The 14526-nt window shown below is 34.5% G+C and overlaps 1 protein-coding gene across 10 annotated transcripts in view; it reads left to right on the forward strand.

Annotated features, from left to right (window-relative positions):
• FRS2 (fibroblast growth factor receptor substrate 2) overlaps positions 1 to 14526 on the forward strand; it is a 178072-nt gene that overhangs the window by 98906 nt on the left and 64640 nt on the right. The gene's annotated exons all lie outside the window — the stretch shown is intronic.

A 14526-nucleotide genomic window follows, 5' to 3' on the forward strand; every position in this document is an offset into this window, starting at 1 on the left:
GTGCCTCTTTCTTTAACACTTTTAATTTCACACTATTTGGAAAGCCCTGATTGTCTGCTTGCTCCACTGCCTTTTTTTTTTTTTTTTTTTTTTTAAAGCTATGCTTAACAAGGGGGATCTTATCTGAGTACATTAAACGTTTCTTCCTGGAGCATCCAAACATACGTTCAGGCATCACATCTGATGACTTAAATAGCCCATTTGATTAAAAAAATGATCCAGGAAGCAGTGGGAAGGGTCAGAGTAACACCCACTTATCTGAAATATTATTTAGATTTTGCCATGGGTATCATTGCTAATATTTGGAATGAGATATATAGGCATTAATATAAATGCTTACTGAGTCATGTCCTTCTTTTAATTCTTGTTTTCAAATCCAAAATGTATTGATCTTAAATGAAGCCATAAATGTTGTGGTAGTTAGATTCAGTTGTCAACTTGGCCAGGTGAAGGCACCTAGTTCTGTTGCTGTGAACATGAGCCAATGGTACATGAACTTCATCTGTTGCTGATTACATCTGCAGTCAACTAGGAGGTGTGCCTGCTGCAATGAATGACGTTTGACTTAACTGGCTGGTGCTTAAATGAGAGAGCACAACCCAAGCAGCCCAGCATACCTCATCTCTGCACTTACAGCTCAGCCCAGGCCTTTGGAGATGCAGAAAGAAATCACCCAAGGAAAGTTGTTGGAACCCAGAGGCCTGCAGAGAAGGCCAGCAGAGACCATCCTGTGCCTTCCCACGTAAGAGAGAACCTCAGTTGAAAGTTAGCGGCCTTTCCTCTGAAGCGCTAACAAAATAAATCCTCTTTTATTAAAAGCCAATCTGTCTCTGGTGTGTTGCATTCCGGCAGCTAGGAAACTAGAACAAATGTATAATATATTTAAGATGGCAGCCCTATTATATTAGCTTATCATATATATTATTTAAAAACTGATAGTTTACTAGCTTTAACAAGGTTTATTATTTAATTGTCTAGTTTTAAAGTATGGAAGGGGATTATAGGATTAAAATAATTTGATCTTTGACTGAATTCATTTGTTTTATGTGACATTTTTCACATATACCTTGATAAAATTTGATGACATTCTTTATACCCACACCTCAAATAGAAGAAATTGCTGAGTCATATAGTAACATCTGTTTAACCTTTTTTGAAGAACTGCCAATTAACAATCCTTAATTTGAATATAGTTAAATGTATGGGTTTTTTTCTTTATAATTTTATCATATTTAAGAAAATTTTTCTTATCCAGAAATCACAAAGATACTTTCCCCTATAGTATCTACTAAAAGCTTTATGGGTTTTGACCTTTCATATTTAATTCTTAAATCTCTTAGTAATTGATTTTTGTGTACAGTGGTAAGGAATATGATTTTACCTTTTTTTCAGTTGGATAATTGCTTATATATTGGGATATTGGTTATCCCAATAATGAATTGGTTATTCATTAAATAGCCCTTCATTTCCTCTCTGATCTGCAAAGCACCCTTTGTCTAATAGCAAATTTTCATGTATGGGGTAGGTTTCTTCTATAGTTTATCTTCTGTGTCCTTGGTCTTTTTTGTCTACCCTCTTCCGTTACTGTACTGTGTTAGATATCTGTAGATATTCACATTTTTGTATTATCTTTCTGTACTCAAAGGAAATGCTTTCCAATTTTACCATTAAAAATGATGCTTGCTGTAAGTTTTTTGCAGATGTCCCTTATTAAGTTACGGAAGTTTCATTCTATTCCTACTTTGCTAAGAATTTTGTTTGATTTGGTTTTTAAAAATCATGAATAGGTGTTAAATTGTGTTGAAAGGCTTTTTTACAACTCTAGACATTATCAAGTAAATTTTCTCCTTAATCTGTTAACTTATCAGTTACATTGATTTTCAAATTAAGCTAACCAAATATTCCTGGGATGAATGCAGTTTAGTCAGGTGGGTTGATTTTTGTTATAAATCACCAAATTTGATTTTTCTTACACTTTGTTGAAGATTTTTTACATCTGTGTTCATGAGTCAGATTGGCCTGTAATTTTCTTTTCTCGTACTGTCTTAGTTAGATTTTGGTATGAATTAGAAAGTGATTCCTTTTTTACTATTATATGGAACAGTTTAAGGTTGTAATGATTTGTTGTTCCTTGATGACATTCTCTCTTCTTAATGGTTGATTTATTTGTTTTTCTTTTTAAATTGAGATGAAATTCACCCCTTTTAAACGTAAAATTCATTCACAAAGTTGTGCAACCAACCCCACAATCTAATTTCAGAACATTTTCATCACTCCAAAAAGAAATCCAATCCCCTTTAGCACTCACTTCTCATCCCTTATATCTCCAGTCCCTGACAATTGGTATACTTTATGTCTCTATGGATTTTTCTATCTAGACATTTTCTACAAATGGCATCATATAATATGTGGCCTTTTGTGTCTGACATCTTTCACTTAGCATAATGTTTTCATGGTTCATTCATATTGAAGCATATATTCCTTACTTTTTAATGGCTAAAATATTTACTTTTATGGCTATATCACATTTTGTTTATGCATTCATCAGTTGATGAGCATTTGGTTGTTTGCACATTTTGGCTATGATTGCCAAAAAACATGCAAGTTTTGTGTGGGCATACATTTTCAATTTTGGGTGCCTAGGAGTAGAATTACTGGGTCATATATTTAACCTTTTGAAGAACTGCTGAACTGTTTTCCAAAAGCAACTTCACGTTTTACATTCTCACCAGCAGTTTGAGGGTTCTAATATCTCCGCACTAGATAGTATGTGTCTATTTTACGATAGCCATCCTAGTGAGTAAGAAGTGGTATCTGGTATCTCATTGCAGTTTTGATTTACTTTTCCTAATGACAGTGAGGTTGAGCCTCTTTTTTGTGCTTATTGGCTGTTTGTATGTATTCTTTGGAGAGATATCTATTCAGATCTATCAGTTATTTTTAAATTGGGTTATTTCTCTTTTTATTTTTTGTGTTGTAAGAATTCTTTATTCTGGATGCTAGACCTTTCTAATACCTTTTAGATACATGATTTACAAATATTTTCTCCCATTCTGTAGATTGTCTTTTCACTTTCTTGATAGTGTTTTTGATGCACAAATTTTTAAATTTTGAAATCCACTTTATATTTTCTTTTGTTGCTTGTGCTTTTGGTGTCATTTCTAAGAAATCTTTGCCTAATTCAGGGACAGAGAGTAACACCTATGTCTTCTTCTAAGAGTTTTATAGTTTTAGTTTTTACATTTAGGCCTTTTGAGTATTTTTGTTTGAGATAGGAGTCCCACTTTCAATTTGCATGTTATCCCAGCCCAGTTTGTTGAAAAGACTCCTCTTTCCCCATTGTGTTGTCTTGGCACCCTTGTTGAAAATCAGTTAACTGTAAATGCATGAGTTTTATTTCTGAACTTGCTATTCTAGTCCATTGATATGTATGCCAATCCTTATATTAATACCACACAGTCTTGATGACTATAGCTTTGTGGTAAGTTTTGAAATCAGGAACAGTGCGTCCTTCCATTCCTTTTTGAATTATTTTTAATAAATTGTATTTTTCTAAAGTTTTTAAAATTTTTTCAGAGTTTTCAAATTAATAGTGTAAAATTTGTCTATAGTATCTTCTTAACAGTTGAACGTTGATTGCATCTGTAATTATATTCCCTTTTAATACCACTTATTTTCTCTTTTCCAGAGGTTTTATCTTTTTAATTACTCAGAGAATGAACTTTTGGTTCTCTTGGTCATCTCAATCATAAATTTTTGTTGTTTTATTTTCTGCTTTTGTTATTTCTGTCTACTTTCTCTGAGTCTTTAGTTTTTTTTTACAAATGAATTTTACTCCTTAAATTTATCTCTAAGTGCTATCCCTTTAAGTTTTGATATGTAATATTTTGTTTCATTCATTTTAAAAACAGTTCTTAATTTCCATTAACTTGTCCCATGAATTATTAGAAATGCATACTTATTTTCAAAATACATGATATTTTTAAAATTTTGAAATTAATTTTTCATTATTCATTTCTATTTTAATTTCATTATGGTCAGAAACTATAATGTAATTTGTAGAGACTAACTTTATAGTCCAGCACATTTCTACTTTTCATAAGTGTTCCAAGTGTGTTGGGAAAGAGTGTGAATTCTCATGTTACTAGCTTATTTTAATTGTTCTACTCAAATCTTCTGTGTTTGTTTTTCTTGGTTTTGCTTTGGATTCAGTTTGGTTTTATTTTATTACTGCTCTATTAGTTATTGAAAAAAACATGTTAAAGTCTCTTACCACGATGGTAGTTGCCCGTTTTTCCTTATAGGTGGGTAAATTTTTGCTTAATTGTTTTGAGTCTATGTTATTAAAACGTCCATACAAACATAGAATTGTTTTATAATTGTTAAATATTTTATCATTATGAAAAGTACCCTTTTTTCTAAAAATGTTTATAGCCTTAAAAGTTTGTTTTTTATTGTTGTTTATACCTATGTTTGTTTTCTTTTGGTCAGTATTGTATTTCCTAACCTTTGACTTTTTTTCTAATATTTTATTGAGAGATCTTCACACACATACAGTCCATACATGCTGTACACACAATGGCTCACAGTATCATCATGCAGTTGTATATTTATCACATGATCATTTTTTTATAACATTTGCATCACTCCAGAAAAATAAATAAATAAGAAAAAACTCATGTATTCCATACCTCTTATCCCTCCTTCTCATTGACCACTAGTATTTCCATCTATCCAATTTATTTTACTCCTTTTTCCCCCTTTTTTTTTTTTTTATTTTATCCATTTTTTTTTAACTCATCTATCTATACCCTGGATAAGAGAAGCACCAGACGCAAGGTTTTCACAGTCACACAGTCACATTGTAAAAGGTATATAGTTATATAGTCATCCAGGAGAATCAAGGCTACTGGAACACAGCTCAGCAGTTCAGGTACTTTCCTCCAGCCACTTTTCTACACCATAAACTAAAAAGGGATATTTATATAATGCATAAAAATAACCTCCAGGATCATCTCTCAACTCTTTGAAACCTCTCAGCCACTGAAACTTTACTTTGTCTTATTTCTTTCTTCTTCCTTTTGGTCAAGAAGGCTTTCCCATGATGTTGGGTCCTGGCTCAGCCTGGGAGTTCTGTCCCACATTATTAGGGAGATTTACACCCTTGGAAGTCCTATGTAGTGGGGAGGGCAGTGAGTTTACCTGCCAAGTTGGCTTAGAGAGAGAGATACAACATCTGAGCAACAAAAGAGGATCTCTGGGGGTGACTGTTGGGCATAATTATTAGTAGACTGAGCTTATCCTTTGCAGGAATAAGTTTCATAGGGGTGAACCCCAAGATCGAGGTCTCAGCCTGTTGATTTGGTTGTCCCCATTGCTTGCGAGAATATCAGGAATTCCTCAAATGGGGAAGTTGAATATTTCTTCCATTCACATCAGTCCCTCAAGGGAACTGCAAATACTTTATTCACTGCCCAAATTACTCTGGGATATATTTGGGCATCACACTAACCTGGACAAACCAACAAAATCTCATACCTTATTCAAGATTGCCTGTATTTATCATGTTCAACTAAATTGACTAGACAAGTTACATGCACTACCCAAAATATAAATAAACATCTCTCCCTTTGGTTTCGCACAGAGGTTGAAATTTAAAAATACGGGCCATATCATCCTTTACTTAGTATTCTGATTTACCTTAGTCTTATTCAGAGTCGAGAGGGTTTCCTGGAGGTTATTCTTACACATTACTTATATTATCACCTTTTTAGTTAAGATATAATGGAGAGGCTTGAAGGAAGTGCCTGAAAATGTAGAGCTGTGTTCCAGTAGCCATGTTTCTTGAAGATGATTGTATAATGTTTGTATAGCATGTAAATGATAATTTGTTATCAATGAAAGGGAGGAGTAAGGGGTATGTTATGTATGAATTTTTTTCTTTTTTCTTTCTATTTCTTTTTCTGAATTGATGCAAATGTTCTAAAAAATGATTATGATAATGAATATGCAACTATGTGATAGTATTGTAAGTTATTGATTATATACCAAGAATGGAATGATCATATGGTAAGAATGGTCATGTTTGTATGTTGTTATGTTTAAAAAAGTAAATAAAAAAAATTTTTTTGGTTTATTATCTCTTTGAATAATGCCTCTTTATTTGCTCCATTTTCTACCAGAAGTAATTATTCCCCAGTAAAACATACGTTAGACAGACCTTCTCCTTCTAATGTTTTCCATGCTTTCTTTAAATTTGGTTTTATTTTATTGTTCTATGATCCTACTTGGAATTCTTTGGACCTTCTAAATCTGAGCATGGTGTCTTTATAATTCTTGCCTATTATCTCTTTGAATAATGCCTCTTTATTTGCTGTTTTCTCCCATAAATAACTATTCCCCAATAAAACAGATATTAGGCCTTTTCAGTCTGTTTTCCATGTTCATCACCCTTCATCTTTATCCTTCTGCAATAAACTCATTTGAGAACTAATTTGTAATTACAAATTCTCACAGGAGGATTTTCTTCTTTCTTCTACCCAGCACCAAGGTCAAGTAGGAAAATTTGCTTTCACCTTCTGCTAGGTAGTATTACTGTTCATTTAGCTATATTTTGCATGTGTGGCCCTTTGGAGTTCCAGCGATATACAAAATTCTTTGATTACATTCCCCATAGTAGGGAGACAGGACGTGTAGCCTCTCTCCAGTCCTCTGTGCAGTTTTCAGAGCAGCACTGTGAGGTAACCTTAAAGTCGAGTCACCTTCCACAGTTTCTTTATGTGTGTTCCAATTTAAAAATATGTTTTTAAAAATAATTTATGCAACATTTGAGTTTCAAGCAATAAAATCAACTGGGGCATCTAATCTGCTGTGTTGCCAGAAATGGATAGCCTTGATCCATTTCAAAGAAATTTAAATTTTTGATAAGGTTTATGCAAGAAATAAGGAAATAAGACACAGAATTCCAATTAATAGGGCCCAATTAAAAAAAAAAAAGCCCTGGCCCTAAGTTTGGGGCCATACAGAAGACTTCTAAAGAATTTAAGTAGCTACTCCTCTCTCAATGAGATGGAATATATCTCCATTCCTTAAGTGTGGACTCTGCATAATGATTTTTCAAAGCATAAGTATGTAAAAGATGGGATGCAAGGGACAAAGTAGCTTTACCGTGACTTGAGAAACACTACCTCAGCTAGATCAGCATTAACATCAACAATTTTAAGTCATGTATCAAGGAATATGATGTGATGAAAATGGTACTTCACCTCTGTGGTCTTCCTCCCCTAAGCCATAAACCCAGTCTAATCATGAGAAAGACACAAGACAAATCCATTAGAGGGACATTCTACAAAACTTGTTCAGGTTATCAAAAACAATGAAAGTCTGAAAAACTCACAGCCAAGAGGAGCTAAGGAAACATGATAACTAAGTATAATGAAGTATTTGATAGGATTCTGAACAGAAAAAGGACATTAAATTTATACTAAGGAAATCTGTATAAAATATCTTTAGTTAATAATAATTTAGCAGTAGAGGTTCATTAATTGTAACAAACCTGCTTTAACATTTTTAAGTCCAGTTATTCTATATTCTGGTGTACTAGTACAACAATAACACTTTTCTCAAAATTCAGATGGTAGGGTGGTTTTGATTTAAATCAAACCTAACTTTTTAGGTTTTCTGTAAAAGTCTATTTTTATTCTTTGATATAATCTTAACATAGTTTTAATAACTTTAATGGGTATCAAAGAAATAATTTATTTGCTTTTTAGAATAATTTTGCCTTGGACACTTGAATGATGGATTGGTTATCTTTTAATTACATAAATCAAGTGTCACTTGGGCTGTATATTAAGAAAACAGCATTCATTCCCTCCAAACCTGTGTATCTTCTTTGGGAGGGGCGTAGTCTAGATATTTTCCTTTACTAATAGGTGTATTTAGTTTTAACAAAATCAGCATATAAATTTGTAGCATTTTAATCAAAATGTGAAAGTATGCATTCTAGCAAACCCAATCTTAAGTTATTTTAGCCACATCAACAAGAGGAATTCAATATCTTTATATATTTGACTACAGGGAAAAGATTAGCTTTTTTATTCTTTGAATTTTTAAACAAATATTTGAGTTAATTACTGTAAAGAAAGAAAATATTTGAAGAAGCTAATGCTGTTAAAAGCTAAACCATCATTTCAATAGCCTGTGTTGTCTCAGACTTGTGTTTTCTCCCTCTCTATAGATTTGAGCATACGTAACCACATTCCTTTTTTCACTGAAAACAACTATGTTCACTAGACCTTTTAGGTGTTGGTGTTGAAATTGGTATATGGCAAGTAGGTCATGTGATATACAAAGCAAATACTAGTTAATATTAAGTGCCTTTTAAGATTGAAAATATGATCATAGACAGTTGTCTTAGTTGTAGAGTCTCTCATCTTTTCCCAGAATTGCACAAACTTCAAGGAGTGATCTGGCTTGGAGGAAGTGACATGATTCAGATAATGGCTTATAGGCAGTTGACTTACCCAAATAGACTGTTCAGGCATCACATCTGCTATCATAACTGCAATCCAGATGACAATCTTTGCATGTCTATAATGTGAAAAGGAGGACATCTGGTGCCACCTAAGTCTTTAAGTGTACTTGTTTACATTGACAGCAACATGATAGCATTACTCTAAGAGAATTTTTATAGTACTACATCATAAACTATAAAGCATTTTTCTTGAGTTAGCTGTTAGTTTAAAGATCAATCTGATAATTTTGAGCTCCATTTTTAAAAGTCAGATAAATAACAAGTAACTTATGTTAATAAGTGAAGTTCTTTGAAGTTTTATTAATATGTTGTCATATTGAAGAAATTCAGGGGCAAAATTTATGAATTAGTATACTGTTATTTTTGAGTCCTTTCTAGGAGTGGGATGTTTATTCATTCAACTAAACTTTATGCATCAGGCACTCTATATGCATTGGGAATATAGCAATGAACAAAGCAAAGTCTTGGACCCTATGGAGTTTACATTTTGTGGGGCCAGAGGGGTGGGGAAATGGAGTTGAAAAATAAGTCAATATGTAACATGATAGTTGGTCATGAGTCGTGTGGAGAACAATATGACAGGGTAAGATGAAAAGGGAATACTAGAGAGGTCCCCCACCCCTGCAATATGTAGGGTTATCAGAGAACACTGCATTTACGTAGGTTGTCAGAGAAATTCTCCAGTAGTTGATTTGTGAGTAAGGACCTGAAAGAAGTTGGGGGGCAAGCTGGGGAAAGAATTCCAGGCAGAAAGAATAGCAGTTTCAGAGGCCCTGAGATAGGAGCATGCTTATTTTATTCCAGAAACAGCAAGGAGGCCAGTGTAGCTGGAGCAGTATTGAGGGGGAAAGTTATAAAGTACATTCGATTATAAGGGTACTAGAGCAGGAGGGGACTGGAAATGACAGGAAAAAAATAATTGGGACCTTTTAGGACATTAAGAAGTCTGTTTTTTATTTGCAGGGTACCATTGCAGGATTTTGTCCTCTGTATGTTATAGAAAACTGATAAAAATGCAAGTTCATCTTAGCCATGAAATACAAATCAGTTGTGTTCAGTGGAATGCAATTGATAATGGCCCCATGAATAGACCCATTTTTCATCTAACTGTCAGGTGCTTTTTCTCTGTCTGTTGAGATATGGTCGTATGGTTTTTCTTTAGCCTGTTCATGTAATGGGTTACATTAATTAACTTTGAATATGTTCTGAAGATGGACCTGAAAGGATTGCTGGATTGGATAAAGCTGTGAGAGAAAAACTTTGGATATTGATCTTAGTAAGGTTAACAGATAATTCTTTTGTTCTTTCAGCAACCAAATTTTAGGTTGTTAATTTTTATTTCTCATTCTTAAAGATGATTTCAGTTGGTTTGACTAGAAATGTAAAAGTTGATGATCATGGCTCTTTTCTTATAAGGTCTTTTTTCCAGTGGTTATCATGCAGGATATAATTACCATACTAAAAACATAAGTAGCAACTGTTATCAGGGTTCTGGCAGGAAACATAACTACTTAGAAGTATAATAGAAGAGAATTTAATGAAGGGATTATATGCGGAGTTTAGACTGATAAAAAGAAACCAGGAAGCAATGATGACCAGGCTAGCTAGCAATAGCAAGAAGCTGTTACTACTCAAGATCTAAAAGGGGAAGGGAAGTGAGTAGTTACTTGAACCCAGCAAGAGCGGTAAGTACAGGGAAAGGCTGATGACAAAAGCCATCAGTAAGGAACCTTAGTAAGGAATGGAGACACAGTCAACCTGGAGTCTTGGGGGGGTGAGAGCAGAGAGTAGTACCTAACTTATCTCTTCCCATTATCTAGATCTTCTGCTGGTGCTTTGTGCAGGTCAGGCTCCTAGGGCACAAAGACTGATGGAAAAGGTTTCTTTGAAAGTGTCTCTGGAGAGGCAAATGAAAAATATTCAGCATTACAGTGAACTCTGTGAACTCTGCCTTTGGAAAAAAAAGTAGCTTTCACTTTAAAGGACACATTTTTATTGCAGTAGAAAGTTATAGAAACTCAGTTGCATAGGTTCTAATGAAATAAACAGAATATTTATAGCTAAAAATAACCATAAAATTTGAAAACTGAAAAGTTTTTATATCATATTAAACACTGTACTTTGGACCCAAAGTGTTAAAAATGCCTTTATCTTTTTTATTCATTTTGCTTAGAATTAATTGAATATAATTTTTAAACCTCATAGAATCATTACTTTAAATGTCTAAGTAAAAGCTCTGTTGTTGTGTCTTTTTATGCAAACTGTTTCAGATTTATTTTAGTCCTTGAAATTTACATAATTGAAAGAAAGCTCTAATCAAACTTTTTGAGGAGGGGGAGGAAACACATGGTTCAGTAATTGAACCTGGGTCTCCTGCATGGCAGGCAGCCACCCATGCAACCCAAATCATCACTTAACTAGTAGTGGAATCTACTGAAACATTGCTAGTGATTGGAGAACTCAACATTTAAAGGGAAATCAGTTTTTTATTATATACACATAAAAGTTCTTATTTGTATTGGTCTGAAATTTTATTCCCAGACTTCTGGTTTTTGTTCAACTTCTGTCTCAGGAACAAGTCAAGTCTATTATTCCATAACTCAGACAGAAGTTTGAAAACAGTTGCCTGTTTCTTTTGTACCATTCCATACTGTTTAATTTTCTTTTTTCCAAACTAAAATGTCCCTGATTTCTGCAGTCTTACCGAACTGATTTGATACTGTTCTTTCCATCTCATTTCACCTTGATTCGTTGTCCTCTCTGGCTTCAGTGATACCACACTCTAGGGGTTTTTCTTCCTGCTTCTGGGATTTGTTTAGGCTCTTTTGGGGTTTTTCTTCCTTTGCAGTTACTTTAAATGTTGGTGTTTTGGGTTTCTGTAGGTCTTACTTTTCTTCTCACTGGGCATTCTCCTTTTGTCCCATGCCTTCAGTTTCCTTCTATAAGATGATGACACCCTGATCTCTTATCTTCAATCCAGATCTTTGTCCCATCTCCATACTTATATTTGTTTGATTGTTGAGGATCTCTATTTGGATGTCACATGTATCACAGTACATTCTAAATTGAAATTATCTGCCTTGTCTCCCTTCTATATTCTGTAACTCAATGACTATTCTATCACCTAAGCTAAAAATTGTTTATTTCCCTAGACTCCCACTTTCCTTCCCAGTCTAATCAAACAGCAGATGCTACTAATGCTTATGTTAGAGTTCTCTAGAGAGCAGAGCCAATAGGAGATACATGTAAATATGAGATTTATAAGGGTGTCTCATGCAACCATGGGACTGGAAGAGTCCAAAAGCCACAGAGCAGACTGGGAAGCTGGCAGCTCCAGTGAAGGATCTGGATGAACTCCACAGGAAAGGCTTGCTGGCTGAAGAAGCAGTGAAAGAGCCTCTCTTCTTTAAAAGTCGCTAAATGATTAGGTTATCTTGTTGTGGGAGGCATGCCATAGTTGATCACAGATGTAATTAGCCACAGATCCAGTCAGCTGACTGATGATTTAATACACCAGCCTTCTGGTTTATCAACCAGCCACAAAAACTTGCAGCAACAGTCAGGCCAGTGCTTGCTTGACCAGACAACTGGGCATAACCCCTTGTCTTAGTTGACACCAGAGCCTGACCATCACAGTGCTATCTCTTAAGTATCACTCTAATTCATCCTTTTTTCTCTGCCTTTATTTCTCACTACCTAGTCCAGTGGCCATTGTTATTACTCTAATAGCCTCCTAACCTATAACAACCATAAGCTAGGTGGTGGTGGTGGTAATAGTGGTATTAGTAATAGTATATTTAACTTAACCATGAGGAAACTTAGATTCAGAGAGATTAAGTAAGAACTCAGATTTCTTTTGCCCTAGAGCCCATGATGTTTTCATAGTATCATGCTGCCTTCCTGGTATTATCAGAGACTAATATTATCTTCTGCTGGAGAAATTTAGAATACCAAAAGCAAAGACTTTTAGAACCTAATGTGAGGTTTTAAAGAATGTTTAATTAGCAGGACTGTTGTGGCCATTTATCAGTTATATGGGAATTAAAATCTTTTAGCCACATTCTACCTTCTATTAGGCAGAGTTAATAGTTTCAGAGAATTGAAATTTGCATGTGGAAAATTTAAAACTTTAAGGCTCAGAGAAAACTGCTTTGACATGAGTTTTTTATATGCCTAATCATATGAAACTAATAATCTTAGTAACTAACAGTTGAGCTAATAAAGTTCAAAGATTTTTAAAGAAGATTTAAAGTAAATAATTTTTCAGCCAGTATTGGGAAGAAACATTTTGAAAGTGAAACAGAATAAAACATCTCTTAGAAATCCATGCTGATTACTATAGGGATTTTTCTCCACGTTCGTTTCTTTAAAAACAGGAAATATTCTCACAATGCTTTCAAATTATATTCTATCATAAATTGTGCTTAGAGGGACTAGCCCCGGTGACCTTAGTACTTGTGACTGTGGCTCTTTAGAGTTACCTTCACCACAGATGATTGATATCCTGAGTTTGAGATCAAGCTAAATCTGAAGGAAAACAAGCCTTGAGGAACTTTGAGGATAAGAGTGCGTATTGTCTTTGTTAAAGTGGCAGGCAGGAAAACTTCAAAATTCTAAATTTGGCTTCTAGTAAAATTTTGATTCATTACTTCACCTTCTTTTTCCCATTTGATATATGAAGAAAATAGTTTCCAACAGTTTGCATTATGAGATTGTTTTATCCAGTGCTCTTAAGAACTTAGGGACTTGGCTGCTCTGAAATCCTACCATTTGTTTCAGAAACACTTCTTTGGTTTTAAAAATAGAGCCTGTATCCCAGAAAGAGTTGTACAAAAAGGATTGGGAAAGACTAAGGATATAAATAGAAGTATATCGTTTTAAGCATCTCTTTTGTTCCTCTCAAATCTTGTGACACACACACACACTTTTCATACTGAAAGAGTGAATTGGAGGAGAGAAGGATTTCCCTACCAGTTGGAGTGTTCAAATCAGGGGTTGGCAAACTGGTTTGTGGGCCAAATCCAGCCCACATGCTGCTGTTCTGTATTTATCTGTGTAGCCTGTAAGCTAAGGATGATTTTTATGTTTTTAGAAGGTTGGGGGGTGGAAATCAAAAGAATAATATTTCATGACATCATAACCAGGAAATTAGGAGTTAATGATTATGATTATTGAATCAATATATTTAGATATTCCTTTTTTTTTTCCTTTATGGTACATTAGTGTAGAGAAGGAAATAACCTGAAATCTTTGAACTGTAATCCAGCTGCCTTAATATCTGATAAAAGGTTGTATAGGCTTTATCTTGTACCCTTGTGATTGTAAAAATCTCCTGACTCACCTTCATTTGTACCCATTTTAACGGGTTTTTCAACTTTGGAGTCTTGTGATCACTAAAGACCAGCCCCTAATGTTTGTTAATGAAGGACCTTGGGTTAGCCCACAACTAAGCCACCCCAGTGCAAAAATTATCTTGATGACCAAAACTAGATCTGACCAAAATGGGCCCGCCTGACACATGCAGTTAACTTAAACTTTATAAGTGCCCTTTACCTCATTATAATACTAAAAATCACGTCCACCATCATTTTAAAGCTGCCATTTTCTTACATGCATTCTGTGACTAAGCATGTAATCAGTCTGTACTTGCCCAGTAATTAGATCACCTCTGATTACCTCATCTGGAGCCATTGTGCTCATTATCTTAAAACCTGTCCATCTTCTGATACTATAAAACTATCAGAATTACTGCAATTTGGGGGAGACAGATTTTTAGGCTGATAGGCCTTCTGATCTCCTGCTTCATGCCTAGCAATAAACTCGTTCTCTCTTGGAAACGCTGGTGTCTTGGGAATTGGTCATTGGAGCGCATTAGGCAGAGAGCTTGCTTTTGTCTGGTATCAGTTTGGTGACCAGATAGGAAGAATGGTCCTAAGAAGCAAGGAAGCCAATTGCCCAAAGTTCGATAGGACAGGCAAACAAAGTAATTG

This window comes from Tamandua tetradactyla, chromosome 7 (assembly GCF_023851605.1).
Source record: "Tamandua tetradactyla isolate mTamTet1 chromosome 7, mTamTet1.pri, whole genome shotgun sequence".
NCBI lineage: Eukaryota > Metazoa > Chordata > Mammalia > Pilosa > Myrmecophagidae > Tamandua > Tamandua tetradactyla.